Source organism: Ornithorhynchus anatinus, chromosome 18 (genome assembly GCF_004115215.2).
Source record: "Ornithorhynchus anatinus isolate Pmale09 chromosome 18, mOrnAna1.pri.v4, whole genome shotgun sequence".
NCBI classification, from domain to species: domain Eukaryota; kingdom Metazoa; phylum Chordata; class Mammalia; order Monotremata; family Ornithorhynchidae; genus Ornithorhynchus; species Ornithorhynchus anatinus.
In genome coordinates this window covers 8110483-8127013 of record NC_041745.1, presented here as the reverse complement: position 1 = coordinate 8127013, position 16531 = coordinate 8110483, and the positions used below count along the sequence as shown (strand labels likewise).

Here is a 16531-nt window from a genome sequence, read left to right as displayed (position 1 = left end):
AGAGACTTAATGCTGCTCATTGCCAAGGTTCTTCCTTATCCTCTAGACGGGAACTTATTGCATCTGTCATATTGTTGTGTTGTCCTCTCCCAACTGCTTAGTACAGTGCCCTGCACACAGTAAGTGCTCAATAAATATGACTGATTCATCGATACACTCTCATTGATTTGTCTGCCTTCATGTTCTGTTCAAGCGAGGGAAGCCCTGGAATAGAGCTGATTCCAGCAAAGCAGAAGAGAAACCCATATGCCTTCTTGAGCAGGAATTAGGGGAGAGGGCATCGGCTATTTTATCAAACCATAAGTGAGGACTAGATCCTCCCTGAAAGGCTAATTCTGCAGGCGGCTGGATTAACTTGAGCAATTCGTTAAAAACCCACTGGGCACTTTTCCACTTCGGTGCCTCTGTCCCAACATTAATAACCAATCTGTCTCCCAAAAAGCCTCGTTGTAGCAATAACAATTCTTTTACGGTCTGAGACCCAGCTGGAGTGAAATGCGCGCCTAAGATCATGAAATGGGCAGGTGGGGACCTCAATTCTTATAGATATAAACTTGGGTGGGGATACATGGCTCAGTGGAAAGAGCCTGGGCTTCGGAGTCAGAGGTCATGGGTTCGACTCCCAGCTCTGCCACTTGTCAGCTGTGTGACTGTGGGCAAGTCACTTAACTTCTCTGTGCCTCAGCTACGTCATCTGTAAAATGGGGATTAACTGTGAGCCTCACGTGGGACAACCTGATTACCCTGTATCTACCCCAGCGTTTAGAACAGTGCTCTGCACATAGTGCTTAACAAGTACCAACATTATCTGAGCCACTTGGAAGTTTTCTCCTCGACCCCCTAAACCACTCCGGTGGTAAAATGGCTACAGTCTAATGGTTTGTTATGATGATAATTATTCCCACCGGGAAACACAAAGGGACTACAGAGGCCAGAGCAAGCTAATAATAACAATGACAATAACAACAACAACAACAACAAGAAATAATGATAAATTTGGTATTCGCTAAGTGCTTTACTATGTGCCATGCACCATATTAAGGATAAGGGTCGTCAGAGGATAATCAGGTTGGACAGTCCCTGTCTCAAGTGGGGCTCACAGTTTATGGGGAAGAGGTAATGGATCCCCCTATGAGAAAATTCTCTATTTTTCTTGATTTGTTTAGCTACTTTTTCACAGTATTTGGTAAGAGCTTACTATGTGCCAGGCACTGTTTAAGCGCTGGGGTAAGTAGAAAGTAAATAGATTAGACACAAAGCCCTGTCCCATTTGCGGCTTACAGTCTTGATCCCCATTTTACAGTTGAGGTAACTGAGACACAGTTAAGTTAAATGACTTGTCCAAGGTCACACACACAGAAGACAAATGGCAGAGCCCCATGTGGGACAGAGACGGTGTCCAATGTGAGTACCTAGCGTCTACCATAGCGCTTAGTACAGTACCTGGCACATAGCACTTAAACCATTTTTTTAAAAATGAGTGGCAAGGACTCTGGGTTTTTGAAGAAAAAATCCTTGGTCTGTATCCCTGCGGTGAATGAACTTCCCCTTCATGCACTCAAACCCAGCCGCGGAAGTGAGCTGACTGGTGGAGGCCCGGGTTAGCCGGGAGTTACATTCCCTTAATCCAAGTTCTCGAGGGCTCAAGGAGGGCGGGATTGAGAAACCTGTGAATTCCTGGATGCGCCTGTTTTCTCTGTGGCAAGACAGGACCTGAAGGTTGACGCAAGGGGGAAGACACCAGAGACTGCTTCCACTCCTGTAATTCGGTGACTGGGGTGGGAATGTCCCTTTGTGGAGCTCATTCGTTCTCTGCAGTGGAGAGGGGGGCTCTAGCTCAGGAGCAAGATCACGCGACTGGGAGTCAGGACTCCTGGGTTGGAATCCTGGCTTGGCCACTTACCTGGTGGGTGACCCTGGGCAAATCATTTGCCTTCACTGGGCCTCAGGTTCCTCACCTCTAAAACAGGGATTCAATGCCTCATCTTCCTCTGACTTTCACTGGGAGCCCTATGTGGGACAGGGACTGTGCCTGACCTGATTAACTTTTAGACTTCGAGCTACCCTAGCACTTGAAATACTGCTTGATACATAATAAGCATTTCACACATATAATAACAATAATAATGAATAACCCATTCTCCCTCCTCCTTAAACTGTGAGCCCATTGTGGATTGGGAACTGAGTCCAATATGATTACACAGTATCTACCTCAGTGCTTGACACATAGCCAGTACTTTACAAACACCATAATTATATTATTGTTATTATTCTAGTGTCTAAAGAGCCTGGGACAGCAGTGGGAAGTCAAGTTACTGAGCATGCTCTATATCCTCACTCTCCCTCCCAGCCCTTGCCCCCTCCCTCCTTCTTCCCCACCCAGTCAGTCCCTCATGCATGTGTCAAGGTTAAACAGGAGGAAGGGGAGCTCTGGGTGAAAAGGAGTTTAATCTCTGGCACTTTGAGACTTCTGGGTGACTAGGCATTCGGATGAGGTCCCACAAAAGATGCAATCACTCCACCTCTGAGCTCTCTGAACTTTTTAAAAACAAAAAGGACAGAGGTGCTTTCTTGCTGCCACCATTATTTCCCCCCAACCCGCCCCACTGGCCATCCTCACGCCCGGGCTTCAGCCCCGGAAAGGATGGGATCTATTGAGCGCCTAGTGAGTGTAATGCACTGGACCAAGCAGTTGGGAAGCTACAACAAAAATACACAGGTGCTGCAGGCGACCACCTCATCCAGGGCCCTAGGCCACCATGAATCCCCACTCCAGCCGGCCCCATCACTGGCCCAGGGGAAAGAGCATGGGATTTGGGTTCTAATCCCAGCCCCATCACTTGCCTGCTGTGTGTGACCTTGGGCAAGTCACTAGCTTCTCTGTGCCTCAGTTTCCTCATGTGTCAATGGGGATTCCCTCCCCCCTTAGACCATGAGTCATATCGTCATATCGTATCCACCCACTGCTTACCACAATTTCCGGCACATAGTGCCACTTGATAAACCCCGCAGTGGTAATTGTTTTTCCTGTTCCCACTTCCTCCTCGAACCCAGACCAGCCCCCCCCCGCCCCACCGTCCCCCCAGCCCGAGCCCAGCGGCCAACACAAACCTGGTCAACCCCTACCACCACTGTCCCTTCACCATCCACCCACCCTGCCAGCAGCCCCAAATCGTTTCTGCAGGGTCATTCCGGCCCCTGATCCTGAGTGGAGCCCACTACCCAGGCGTGGCCCTGCTCTCTGCTCTCCTTGCCCACAAGTGGAACTATTGGTTCCAGCTCTACCCATTCTGACAGACTGGACTGCTCTGGGAACAGTCCCGACTCAAGTTCGCACAAAGTAACTCGTTTTTTCTCGCTTGTGGGACTCCCAGAGAGTTCTGACCACCTGTGAGGGTGACAGGGCCAGATCCTCCACCAGAATGAATGATCAACTGCTTGACTGTACACTCCTGGAGGGCAGGAATAATGGCCACTCTTTATTGTCCTCTCCCAACCCTCGTGTACACTGCTGGGCACGCTGAAGGTGCTCAGTATAGCCTATCGACTGACTGAATTAAAACGGCTCCGTTGGCCTCCTCGGAAGCCCTCTTCTCCTCACCACCCCCACCCCAAACCAACTGGCAGATTAACTTAAGCCCACAAGCTCTGAGATAAGGTCAACCTAAAAATCAAAAATAAAGTCCTGAACACTGAACTGCAAAGCTTGCCTGAGAACAAACAGCACACCTTCTCTATCCGCTTGCCAACCACACCACAAGTGATCCTATGACAGGCAACACTAGTTGGAAGAATCAATTAAGACGACTGTTTTTCTTCAGATCGTCGATACACAAAGCCAACAGAGGCACCATCGGAAAGCCGACTGCAACCAGAGAAAGGGATGGTGACCATTCTATGAGCTGACAAGGGCTAAAAACATCCCCCAAACCATAGCTACGAAACCACTTTATGCCTGCTTTTCAAACTCTGACCCCTTGAGTTAAAGCAGATCCTGTCTCCTTTAACCCGATACTCCTAGGAGGTGGAATGGGGGCTTCTTGACTCTTCCAGGCACTTGGTATGGTGCTCTGCACACAGTAAGTGCTCAATAACCATCACTGTTTGAACCTCTGCTTCCCCACTTCCTGCTTCTGTGAGTTACAAGTGGGACAACAAGGGTCCAGCCTGATTACCTTGAATCTACCCCAGCCTCTGGCACATCACAAGCAAATACCACAATTTTCATCATTCAGAAGGAGCAATATTTACCGAGCACTCAGGGGGTTGGGAATCCACAAAAGTTGCTCCCCTGCTCCACACTTCTGGAGTCATTTGCTTATCTCACACTCTGCAACATTCCTCTGCCAGAACACCGTGCACCTACTTCTTGCACAAGGACCTTCCCAACTCTGACAGACGGAGGCTTCCACAGACCACCGATGGGTCTTGGAACAGAAGACTCTCTCCCCCTCTGCCTAATCAACTCCCCATCTGCCTAATCAACTCCCCCTCTGTCTAATCAATAAATCAGGGGTATCTTTGCAAGCTCACTATGTGCAGAGCAGTGTACTAAGCACTTGAGAGTTTACCACCAACAGAATGAGCAGATACGTTCCCTGCCCATAACGAGCTTACCTGTGGAGCACCGAACTAAGTGCTTGTGCTCTCCTCTCAGATGCCTCTGGAGTTTATTCATTCAATTGTATTTATTGAGCACTAACTGTGTGCAGAGCACTGTATTAAGCACTTAGCGAAGTGGGTACTGGGGGGCCTCGGGCAGCCTGATCCTAGCAGAGCAAAGTGGACGAAAAACCTGCTCTGGGGGGAGAAGACAAGGCAAAGCCCTGTCAAGGCACCACCAGCCAAACAAGGTCGAAAAAGGAAAGCAGTCTGATTGGCTGCTTCTTTCCAGCCGCCCATCCCACTGCCCTGAGGGTCTGCAGCCTTCTCCACCTCCATCCCCAACTCAGAATCGCCTCACAGTCCAAAACGCAAAAGGCTCCTTTACTCACTCTTTACCCAGCTGGGCCAGAGGCCAACCGCCAGTGTGCCAACCTGATTCTGCAGCATCCAGATGGAAAAGGCAGATGACAGCAGGCTGGGCTCCCCAAGCTTTTAGCCAACACTGGGCCCCTCCCCAACTGCCAGGAAAAAGGAGGAGGAGGAGGAGGGGCACCTCTGGTTTCACAAACCTCCGCTTTAGGAGAAATTAACGCCAACACCACTAGTCACTGGTTGGCAGGTTTCCCTTCCCCACGTGAGCAGGCAGGCAGTGAGTGGTGCACGGCTCCGGATCCCCGCCCGCCCCTCCCAGAGCCGCGGTGTGGGATCTTATGGGATCAGGGGCAGGAGTCTCACTTGGGCTGGAAGAGAAAGCCAGCCAGGCCCCGCTGTTGCCACCTCCTAGCGTCCCCTCGGCTTCCAAATGGATCGGGGCCGTGGAAACAGTTCCCACCCGGTGACTGGGTATATGTCCACAAGTGCTGTGGGGCTGAAGTGTGACTTTGGTTAAGGTCACTTAACTTCTCTTGCCTCAGTTACCTCATCTGTGAAATGGGGACTAAGACTGTGAGCCCCATGTGGGACAACCTGATTACCTTGTATCTACCCCAGTGCTTGGCACATAGTAAGCGCTCATAGTAATACCATTATCATTATTATTATTATGAGAGCCCAAGTGCATAAGCAACACAGAAGGGCGGGTGAATATGGTGGGAAAATCAGGGGTTAGTCAGGGAAGGCCTCTTGGACGTGATATTATTTTAGTAAGGGTTTGAAGATGGGGAGACTGGTGGCCTACAGAATATGAAAGGGGAGAGGGATCTAGGCCAGGAGAGGACTTGGGCAGGGGGTCAGTGGCGAGACATAAGAGATCAAGAGATCAGTGAATTGGTTGGCGTTAGAGGAGCCAAGGGTACAGGTTGGGTTGTAGTACAAAATCCACAAGGTAAAACATGAGGGGGAGAGACGATTGAGTGCATTAGAGTTGATAGTAAGTACGAGTTTCTGTTTGATGCGGAGGTGGATGGGCAACCGCCGGAGGTTTTTTGAGGAGTGAGGAGACATGGATCAAATGTTTTTCAGAAAAATGATCTGGGCAATAGAGTGAAGTATGGACTAGTGTGAGCAGAGACAGGAAGCAGGGAGATCAGAGGAGGCTGATGGAGTAATCAAGGTGGGAAATAAGTGCTTGGACCAGCATGGCAGAAGTTTAAATGGAGAGGAAAAGGATGGATTCTAGAGATGTTGTGAAGGTGGAACTGAAAGGATTTGGTGACAGCCTGAATATGCAGCTTGAATGAGAGAGATGGCCTGAGGAATGAATCTAGCACTGTCTATGAAGCTAGCATTGAGGATACGATTTTAAAGATTAAATTAACTCATTTTATTCACACAGCTTCCCTGTGAAGTTGAGCATGACAGGGATTATTCTTACCCCCATTTTACAAAATAATAATAATAATAAAAATAATGTTAGTATTTGTTAAGCGCTTACTATGTGCAGAGCACTGTTCTAAGCGCTGGGGTAGACACAGGGTAATCAGGTTGTCCCACGTGAGGCTCATAGTCAATCCCCATTTTACAGATGAGGTAACTGAGGCCCAGAGAAGTGAAGTGACTTGCCCACAGTCACACAGCTGCAAAGTGGCAGATCCGGGATTCGAACCCATGAGCTCTGACTCCAAAGCCCGGGCTCTTTCCACTAAGCCACACTGCTTCCCAAAAGAGGAAACGGAGGAAACGAAGGCATGTAGAGTTCAAGTGACATGCCCAAGGTCACACAGCATATTAATAACCTGGCTCTCAGGTCAGCTGGCCTAATATTCTTTCCCTTAGGTTCCTCCTTCCTCTCCTCACCTCGGTGATCTTCTCCTAAGAGCACAGACCAGCTTTCCCCTAGCCCTGCAAATAAATGTGAGGCTTTCACCTTTCAAAAGAAGTCTTCTTTCCTACATTGCTCCCAGGTGGCAAGCAGAGGTTGATAAACAGTGCTGTCAATACAAATCCAAACTGCTTACTAAACCTTTTTCGAATGCAACTGTGTCCCAGAAGATGAAAAACCAGCAAAATAACTGGGGGGCAAATAAGGTTCCACCCTTCAATTTGTTTAGAGGTCAATACAATTCATCTGGAAGGAAGGAAAAAAAAATCTACTTCAAGGTTAGATGAGAGGACTAGACAGGTCAGAAAATCCCCTCTGCTTGGAAAGACCCGGGACCTCCTCGCCCATCACAGCTGATTGACTGATTGATCCCCTAGACTATAAGCTTGCTATGGGCAGGAAATGTGTCTAATTCTACTGTATTGTACTCTCCCAAGTGCTCAGTACTGTGCTATACACATACTAAGTGCTCGATAAATACCACTGATGGACTGATTCAAAGCACCCAAGAGCCAGGAAAGTATGGACCAGAAGCGGTACATATGATAATAATAATAGTATTTATTAAGTGCTTACTATGTGCCCCAAGCAGTTTACTAAATGCTGGGGTAGATACAGGTTAATCTGATTGGATACAATCTCTGTTCCATATGGGCCTCTTGATCCAAGAGAAAGGGAAAACAGGAACTTAATCCCCATTTTACACATGAGGAAACTGAGGCCTAGAGAACTGAAGTGACTTGCCCAAGGTCACACGGCAAGTAAGTGACAGAGCCAGGATCAGAACCCAGGATCTCTGACTCCTGGGCCCATGCTCTTTCTCCTTGGCCCCGCTGTTTCTCCTAGAGCTCAGACTTCAGAAATGATTCATATATCATCTCTGAATCTCTACTCAGAGATAACGAACAACAGAATATCATGGATGAATAATGAAGAACTACATTTTGCTGCCAATTGAAAACGATCTTTAAGCCCCTAGTTAATAAAACTACAAATGAATGCTCCATAGAGGAAGTTGCCGGTCACCACTACTGGCAACCATCATAGCAGCTTCTCAGTGTGTTATTTTGCATTTCTTAAACACATCACCCAATGCCGGTAGCACCTGTGGGAAGAGTGGAAGCGGGCGATATTACCTAGTAAAGAACTGTTTATTCGCTGTGCCTGAGTGGCTCACACCTTTGTTACTCATTATAAATAGCATCTAGGTAAAACTAAAAAGGAATTCAGTGGAGACTGAGGAGCAGGAAGGTAACTGTTGGAATGGTCAGTGGAGGGGAGCTGATGTCACTTAAGATGTGAGAGCTTACTGAATGCTTTAGGGAGTTGATTATGATGACAAGAGCAGTCAAGGCTGTTTGGAGGTAAAAGGAGGCAGCCCCACCCAATCTATTTGGCAGTTTTCATTAGTATCAAATTTGCCCCTAAAGTTGGGGGAAGTTGAAGAAGGGCAGGGAAAATATGAATTTCTGTACCTGGACAACATTCCAAAAATGTACATACCTCCTCCTTAGAGTGTGCGCACTCTTCTATTTACTTTGACCACTCTAGTTGAATTTTTGTGTGTGGGGTGTGTGTGTGTGTGTGAGAGAGAGAGAGAGAGTGTCTCCAGTTACAGCGTAATCTCCTCGAGGAAGGGACGAGTGTCAGTGAGAAGCAGCGTGGCTCAGTGGAAAGAGCATGGGCTTTGGAGTCAGAGGTCATGAGTTCGAATCCCAGCTCTGCCACTTGTCAGCTGTGTGACTGTGGGCAAGTCACTTAACTTCTCTGTGCCTGAGTTACCTCATCTGTAAAATGGGGATTAAGGCTGTGAGCCCCATGTGGGACATCCTGATTCCCCTGTGTCTACCCCAGTGCTTAGAACAGTGCTCGGCACATAGTAAGCGCTTAACAAATACCAACATTATTATTATTATTATTACTTCCCCAGTGCAGTGCACTAACCAAGTGAGTGCCCAATGAACGCTGGCACAACGGCTGCAGACTTGCCACCTGATAATTAAAATTAAGGTTCAAATGTTTGAAATGCAATGCCAAGTGCTAAGAGCTAAGAGTCTACTATCGATTATTAATAGGCCACCTGAGAAGAGACTCTCCTGCCCGGACACAGGTCATTTTCCTTTCTTACAGATACAGTCCTTCCGCTTCCAGTGTGCTTTGTGACTGTGGCTAGATTCCCCATCATATTCCTGTTGCTTTCGTTTTTGTCTCTGGAAGGGTCTGCGCGGGAAGAGATGGGGACAATGGCTGCAGATGAGAAAAGACATTCGCGTCGGGCCCTTGGCTGACATTTGTAGAGAATCGACGGAGCAAGGCTCCCCAGCGGAGAACTTTCTCTGAGGCATCTGCACCAAGATTGGAAGCTCGTTGCAGGTGGGAAACGTATCTACCAACTCTGTTACAGTATACTCTCCCACCAAAAGCTTAGTATGGTGCTCTGCACACAATAAGAGCTCAATAAATAGGAATGTCTGCCTTAAAGAGTGGCAGACATTCCGTGGAATGGGTCTGGACAAGCACCGGCACACAAGTGTGGACTGGGGAATAACGAGGTGTCAGGCAATGGGGAATTTTCCAAAACATGGAAACTTCTGCAGGCCGGCCCAATACTGCACATGAAAGGGCGTCATGTGAGCCTCAATGTGTTGGCTATTTAAAGCCTTTCAGGCCCTGGGCCAAGTGATTAGCCATGCCTAAACTGAAAGACAAATACTGAAGCCCGACCACACCACAGAGACAGGAAGTGGCTACTGAATTATAATAAAAATAATAATAATAACTATAATAGTGGCATTTTTCTTCCAGTCCACCAGCTCCTCCTCTAGTCTATAGGCTCCTTGTGGGTAGGGATCGTGTCCACCTATCCTATATTTTACTTTCCCGAGTGCTTAGTACAGTGCTCTGCACACATAACACTGAATAAATGCTACTGATTGACTATGTGCCAAGTATTACACTTGGGATGGGCTGGGATGGGTGTTCTTTTTTTTTAATGGTACTTGTCAATTGCTTACTATGTTCTTAAATTTACACTGTATTAAGCTTAGGGTAGATGCCAGATACTCAGGTTGGCTACAGACTCCGTCCCACATGGGGCTCACAATCTAAGAAGAAAGGCTCCTCATTTTTTCTCTTTTTCAAGAAAATGTCATTTGTTAAGATCAAGATTGGTACAAGATAATGAGGATGAACACTGTCCCTGTCCTACAAGGGGCTCACAGTCTGGTGGGGTGGGGCGGGGGAGAACAGATGTTTAATCCCTATTTTACAGATGAGGAAACTGAGGTACTGAAATTAAGTGACTTGCCCAAGTTCACAGCAGACACATGGCAGAGCCGGGATTGGGACCCAGGTCCTCTGGCTCCCAAGCCCATGCTCTTTCCACTAGGTCACACCGACTCCTTAATGAATTGCGCCAACCAATCAACAGTATGAATAGACCACCTATTTCATGCAGAGCTCTATACCCAACCCCATTCCCACTGTTGCTCTGCTACAACTGCAATCTTCAGGAAGGCGATAAGTAAAACCCATGCCACCTCACGTCTCCCCAGTTCAAGAGGAAGGCCCATATAGGGGATGCGTCACGCACTCCTGTAGAACTCACCCCACTCACCAGTGATTAATACAGTGTACTGCTTGCGGTAAGCCCTCAGTAAATACCATTACTAGTATGTGGGTTTGCTCAGATGAGTAGGGCATGCTTGACACATGTAAGCCTGGCAGGTCCCCCACTTGCCTGCTGAGTGACCTTGGGCAAGTCACTGTGCTTTGATGTTTCAGCTTCTTCAACTGTAAAATGGGGATCAAATACCTGCTTCTCCCTCCTTCTTAGACTGTGAGCCCTCTGCGGGACAGGAACTGGGTCCAGCCCCATTGTGCTGTATGGACTCCAGCTCTTGGCACTTAGGAAGTGCTTAACACCATCATTATTAGAGTTGTTTTATGGACTTTTCTTCCTCTCAGCCACCAAGGTAAGGGGAGAAAAACAACAACCACACACCCACAGGCCCCTCCAAAAAAGTTCCAGAAAGCATTTCGAAAACACTTTTGAAATGTGGTCTGGCGCTAACGTGCCCGACAGTCGGAAAATTGTCCCGAGGGACTGTAAAATAGACTTACCTAATAGCACAGCTGTGCTCATCAAGTGGATATTTAAGAAAGGAATTAACTAGCTTGGTTGTAAAACTCGAAACCCTTCACCTCCTCAAAGGTCTGGGTGGTGTGGAAAACTACGGTGGACACTGAGGAGAAATTCAGTCAAAGAAAAAGCAACTGGGAAGGTAGGTATTTACACCCCCATGGGGTACACCTCCAGGGGTCAAAGTTAGAAAGTTTTGGCCTTTGGACTGCAACCACACAGGAACTGAGATAGGCACAAAAAATAAAAAAATACAAAATAATAAAACCACCACCCAGCTCACTGAATGGATGTCAATAATCTCAGGGAATGCCCAGTGTCACATTCGGGGAAAGAAGAGATTTTGACTGAAGCAAATCACACCTGGCCGTCATCTCCACCCCCCCACCTTGAGCTTCTCCTACGCATTTTTTCACCACTTTGGATTGTCCCTTAACAGAACTCCCATGATTCCTCTGTCTTGATGACTTTGCTACAGACCAAGTAGTTAGTCGTTGAGAGGTAGTCCTGGGATCTATGAGTCCATTTTCCCCTTTATTTCATGCACTCCATCATTTGGGTTTGCTTCCGAGCCCAACGGTGCTGTATCCATAGCTTCTTTAGGGTTTTGGCTTGACTATAATAATAATGATGATGAAGATGGTATTTGTTAAGCAATTACAATGTGTAAAGCACTACAAATAAGCACTTATCGTAGGCCAGAGCCCTTAAAGCACTGCTCACTGTGAGCAGTGAAGATGTTCACCACCTCTGTTATATTTTACTCTCCCAAGTGCTTATTACTGTGCTCTGCACACAGTAAGAGCTCCATAAATATGACTGATTGATTGACTAAATAGCCATAAGAAGACATTGGGGTAGACACTTAGTACAATGCCTGGCACCTAGTAAGCGCTTAACAAAGACTCAGGAAACATAGTGGGGCGCTGAGTCCATGGAAATCATCTGGAACAGAAGAGTAGAGGAGGGAAGCATATGAATGAAGGAAACCTGAGGGCTAATTAGCATAACTGTAGCCGGCAGGAGTGGGTGGAAGGAGGAAAAACTGCATTAAGAAAGAAAAAAAGACTAGGTACTTGGGGCAGGATGAAGGCAGTACCAGTGAAGGAAGATCTGCTTCTGTGATTGCTTGGTTTCCCCTCTGGAAATATGTAATCCTCAAAGCCCACATTTGCAGAGTGAGGCTGATGTGTGCAAGCCCCTTTCGGACAATTGATCAGTCGGTGGTATTTATTGGGCGCCTAGTCTGTGCAGAGACTGCTGTACAAAGTGCTTGGGAGAGTACAATAGAGTGAGTAAACATGATCTCTGCTCTCAAGGACCTTACAATATAGTGGAGGGAACAGTCATAAAAATTAATTAAAAAGAGGGTCAATTATCTGGCCAGATAATTTTACCTCATGCAATAATAATAATAGTGTCTGTTACATAGTCACCTCAGGTGAGTTCAGAGCACTTCAATAATGATAATTGTGGTATTTGTTAAGCTCTATGTGCAGGTACTGTTCTAAGCACTGGGGTAGACACAAGCTTATCAGGATGGACGGGTAGGACACAGTCCCTGTCCTACATAGAGCTCACAGACCTTTTTTTTACAGAAGAGGGAACTGAAGCACAGAAGTGAAGTGACTTGCCCAAGATCACACAGCAGACAAGTGGAAGAGCCGGGACTAGAACCCATGACTTTCTGACTCCCAGGCCCGTATTCTATCCACTAAGCCATGCTGCTTCTCACTACAAACTCTCATTAAGTCACTCTCTCTTGTTGAGTTCAGGTATTCTTATCTCCGATTGCATCGATGGGTGACCCATCTGCCACGAGTGACCCAGAGTGACTTGGGTCTCCTGACTCCCTATCCCAAGCTCTTTCTGCTAGACCACTTGCCTACATTAGACCCAACTGTTAGTCCCGGCTCTGTCACATACTTGCTGGACGACCTTTAGACAAGACACTTATGTAAGGCACAAGTCTTTTTGCCTCAATTTCCTAATCTGTAAAATGAGGGACATGGATCCCATCTGATTACGATGGGCTTGGCACAGTGCCTGGAACACAGTAAGCACTCAATAAATACCATTATTGTCAACAGAAGAAAGACTTCCCTGCTCCCTGCCCTCAAGGAACTTACAACCCAATGGGAGATGCAAGCAGCAGTCTCTCCCATCAGCCCAGTTTAGCCCAAATATGCCCACTTCTGGGGCTTTTTCCAATTACCTGCCGGCCACCTGAGACAGTCTACCCAGATGGAACTGGAGGGTGTTGATGGAAATCAGGGACGAAAAGGAAAGGCGGCCAATGGGTAAGGGGGACTGGAAGAATTGTCACACTGCCTACACACACACACCCCATCTTCCCCAAAGGAAAGCAAACACGGCAGAGTAAGAATCTGTGAGGCACGGCCCTCCCAGTGCCATTATCTTTCCTCTAGGACATGCCGCTTCACTGCACCTCTTGTCGGCCAAGAGTTCCAAAAAGTTTTGATAGGAGGCAAAAGTATCCCACAGACTTCCAAACAACAAGAAACGCAGACTGAGGAAGAAGAACTGGCAAACCCTCAGTATTTCACACAAGATTTCCCATTTTCAATTTGAGAAAAACCAGCTCACTGCACAACACTGTGCTCTGTGCTCAAGTCTCCCTTCTACTGACTTAAGCAGACACACATCTCCACCCATCTGTGAGAACATTACAAGTAAATTCTCCACATAACTCCATAAGAAACTGGACTTCGGCATTTTCCTGCTGCAAACGTGGCCTCTCCTTTGGCCAAAGAGGCATCCCCTGGGAAGATGCAAAAATTGGCTAACTCAAACTGCGGGGGCGGATTTTCAGGGCCATTATTCTCTGAGTGATTGAAAACAGCTCTCCTGAACCCGTTTCACCCCAAGAGTTCAGAAATACTGGGAGACAAAGGTTTTTTGAGGGCTTTTTTCATGGTATTTATTAAGTGCTTATTACATGCCAAACACTGTTCTAAGCACTAGGATAGATACAAGTTATTTAGGTCGGGCACACTGCCTGTCCTGCCCAAGGACAGTCTAAGTAGGAGAGATAACAGGTATTTAATCCCTATTTTAGAGTTGACAAAACTGAGGCCAAGAGAAGTGAAGTCACTTGCCTAAAGTCACACAACAGAGAAGTGGCAGAGCCAGAATTAGAACCCAGGTCATTCTAACTCCCAAGCCCATGCTCTTCCCACTAGGCCATGCTGCTTCCCAATGTTGTAACACAATGCAAAACGGGAGAGAACTTCTAATCCAGAAGGTCTTTTGCTCTATTTTGTGGACATCATTATCATTTTGGGCATTATCATGGCCTTTTCCTTTCCTCTTTCAGGCTCCCCTGCCTTTTGGCCAATGCAGAACTCACTGGTATCACCCTCCACAACACCCCCACAGCAAAGGGGAGGGAAGCAAAATTTAAACTTGTAGTCCGGGGTTTTTAGTTCTGGTGAAATATCTGTTGGGGAAGAGGCAGAAACCCTGAAACATGAAACCCTGAGGCTCTGGCATTTGCTGTCCACCTGGACAACCGCGAACTGATCGTGAGGAAGGGGAGAAGGTTCACAGACACCATGGTTGAGAACACTGTTGCCCCACTCCATTCCATAGGAGACAGGAAAAAAGAGGAAAGGAAACAAATCCAACAGGAGGAAAAGAGGAAGAAAGCAGGAGGTAATCTGAAAGCAAAGAGCTTCACTTTAGCATGGTCAGTCCTTCCTTGACTTCCTTTTCGCACACCAATCTGGTAATGGGAGAGAAATGGTCTGAGCCAGTACGCTAAACACCTGAGAACAAACTCTCCCATAACTTTTTAAATAATCCATCCCTTCCCCTTCCACAATTGCCTTGCAGAGAGTCCTCTACCCAAATGAAAGTAAAGCATGGACAATTCCATTCTCTCTACTCACCAAGGCACAAGGTCAGTATGAACAGCAGTCACAACTTGTCTTGAATCCTCCAACTTTAGGAGCCTGGGAGTGAAAAACAACAAGTATTCATTTCTGCTGCCAGGAATGGGAAAGCACAGAGTAAAGAAAAGCATTTGCGCATCAGTCATGTTGTCAACAGTCCTCTCAACGAGTACTGTCTTGCCGTATGAGCCAATAATAATAGGGGCTATGAAGGGACTGGCTTGGGCTACGAAGTACAGGGAACGGGACCCTGAGTGAAGAAGACAGGGAAAGATCTGGTGGATGGCGAGAAGGGGTTGGGTCCAGGCACAGAGACTTGTGTGGGTGAAGGCACAAGTTAGTGTAACTGTAGGGGAAGAAAACGGGACAGCAGGTGGGTCGGGGTGCAGACAGGTGGCATCCCCTGAAGCTCCCAGTCAGAAACAAAGTCCAAGTTGACGGAGAACTCTGGGACGGTGTCCCGTGCACAAATCCAAAGGGCACGGATTCTGTGACTTTCCGCGGGGCTGACCGAAGACGGGAGAGGCTGCGGAGAAGGCTGTGAGTGGTTCAGGATGGGCTGGACCCCACCTGGGCCAGGGCCTCCAGACCCTCAGGGATCACGGTGGGGGTGAGGGGGGACCTGCCTTCCCCTGCACAGGCAGGCAGGGTGCCGGCAGCTAAAGGCCAGGAGGGTGGGGGCAGACCCCAGGGACTATCTCCTCAAAGAGGGTTTACCTTATCCACCTCATTGTTGAATTTTAACTTGTGCTCACTGCTGATTGGATTACATTCTCATCGTTCGAGGTGCTCTCACCTCCCCCCTCAGACTGAGTGTCTCCCGGGAGTCAGGGACTGATTTTCCTGTATTCCCCTTGCGCTTGAGACTATTGGAAGTGCATAATAATCATAACAATAATAGCAATGGTATTTATTAAGCACTTTCTATAAGCGCCTTGCTAAGCGCTGGGAAAGATACGGGATAATTGGAGCCGACACAGTCCTTGTCCCTCATGGAGTTCTCAGTCTAAGAGGGAAGGAAAATGGACATCTTCTCCCCCATTTTAGAGGTGGGAAAACTGAAGAAAATAGTAATAAGGATAATTATAGCAATAAGACCAATAACATGAGCAGGGTCTGGTCAAACCAAGCGGCCATGGAGACAGAAGGGGAGAAGGGAAGGTGAGAAGAAAAAGGCAGAAACAGCGTGGCATAGTGGATCGAGCACAGGCCTGGGAGTCAGTTGGACACTGGTTCTAGTCTTGGTTCCACCACTTGTCTGCTGTGTGACTATGCGCAAGTCACTTCATTTCTCTGTGCCTCAGTTTTCTCATCGGTAAAATGGGGATTAAGACTGTGAGCCTCATGTGGGACATGGTCTGTATCAGACCTGATTAGCTTGTATCTACCCCAGCGCTTAGTATAGTGCCAGGCACACAGTAAGTGTTTAACCAACGCCATTTAAAAAAAAAATTAGATTAAGAAACTGCTCAACCTTCAATCTAAGGACAGTAAGGAGTCCTAAATAACCCAGAGCTCTGAGACTCACCACCTTAATCAATAATATTTACTGAGTGCCCATTCTGTGCAGGACATCATACTAAGCGCTTGGGACAGTACAACAGAGTAAAG

The 16531-nt window shown here is 47.4% G+C and overlaps 1 protein-coding gene across 1 annotated transcript in view; it reads right to left on the bottom strand.

Moving 5' to 3' along the window:
* The window catches only part of AGPAT3 (1-acylglycerol-3-phosphate O-acyltransferase 3), a 63720-nt gene extending 48211 nt beyond the window's left edge, over positions 1-15509 (bottom strand). Inside the window, exons 1-2 of the mRNA XM_029083129.1 lie at positions 15491-15509; positions 14918-14980 (exon numbers count right to left, since the gene is read on the bottom strand). The gene's annotated coding sequence lies outside the window, so the exon portion shown is untranslated. The remainder of the gene's footprint in view (positions 1-14917; positions 14981-15490) is intronic.
* Between the last annotated feature and the right edge of the window lie 1022 nt (positions 15510-16531).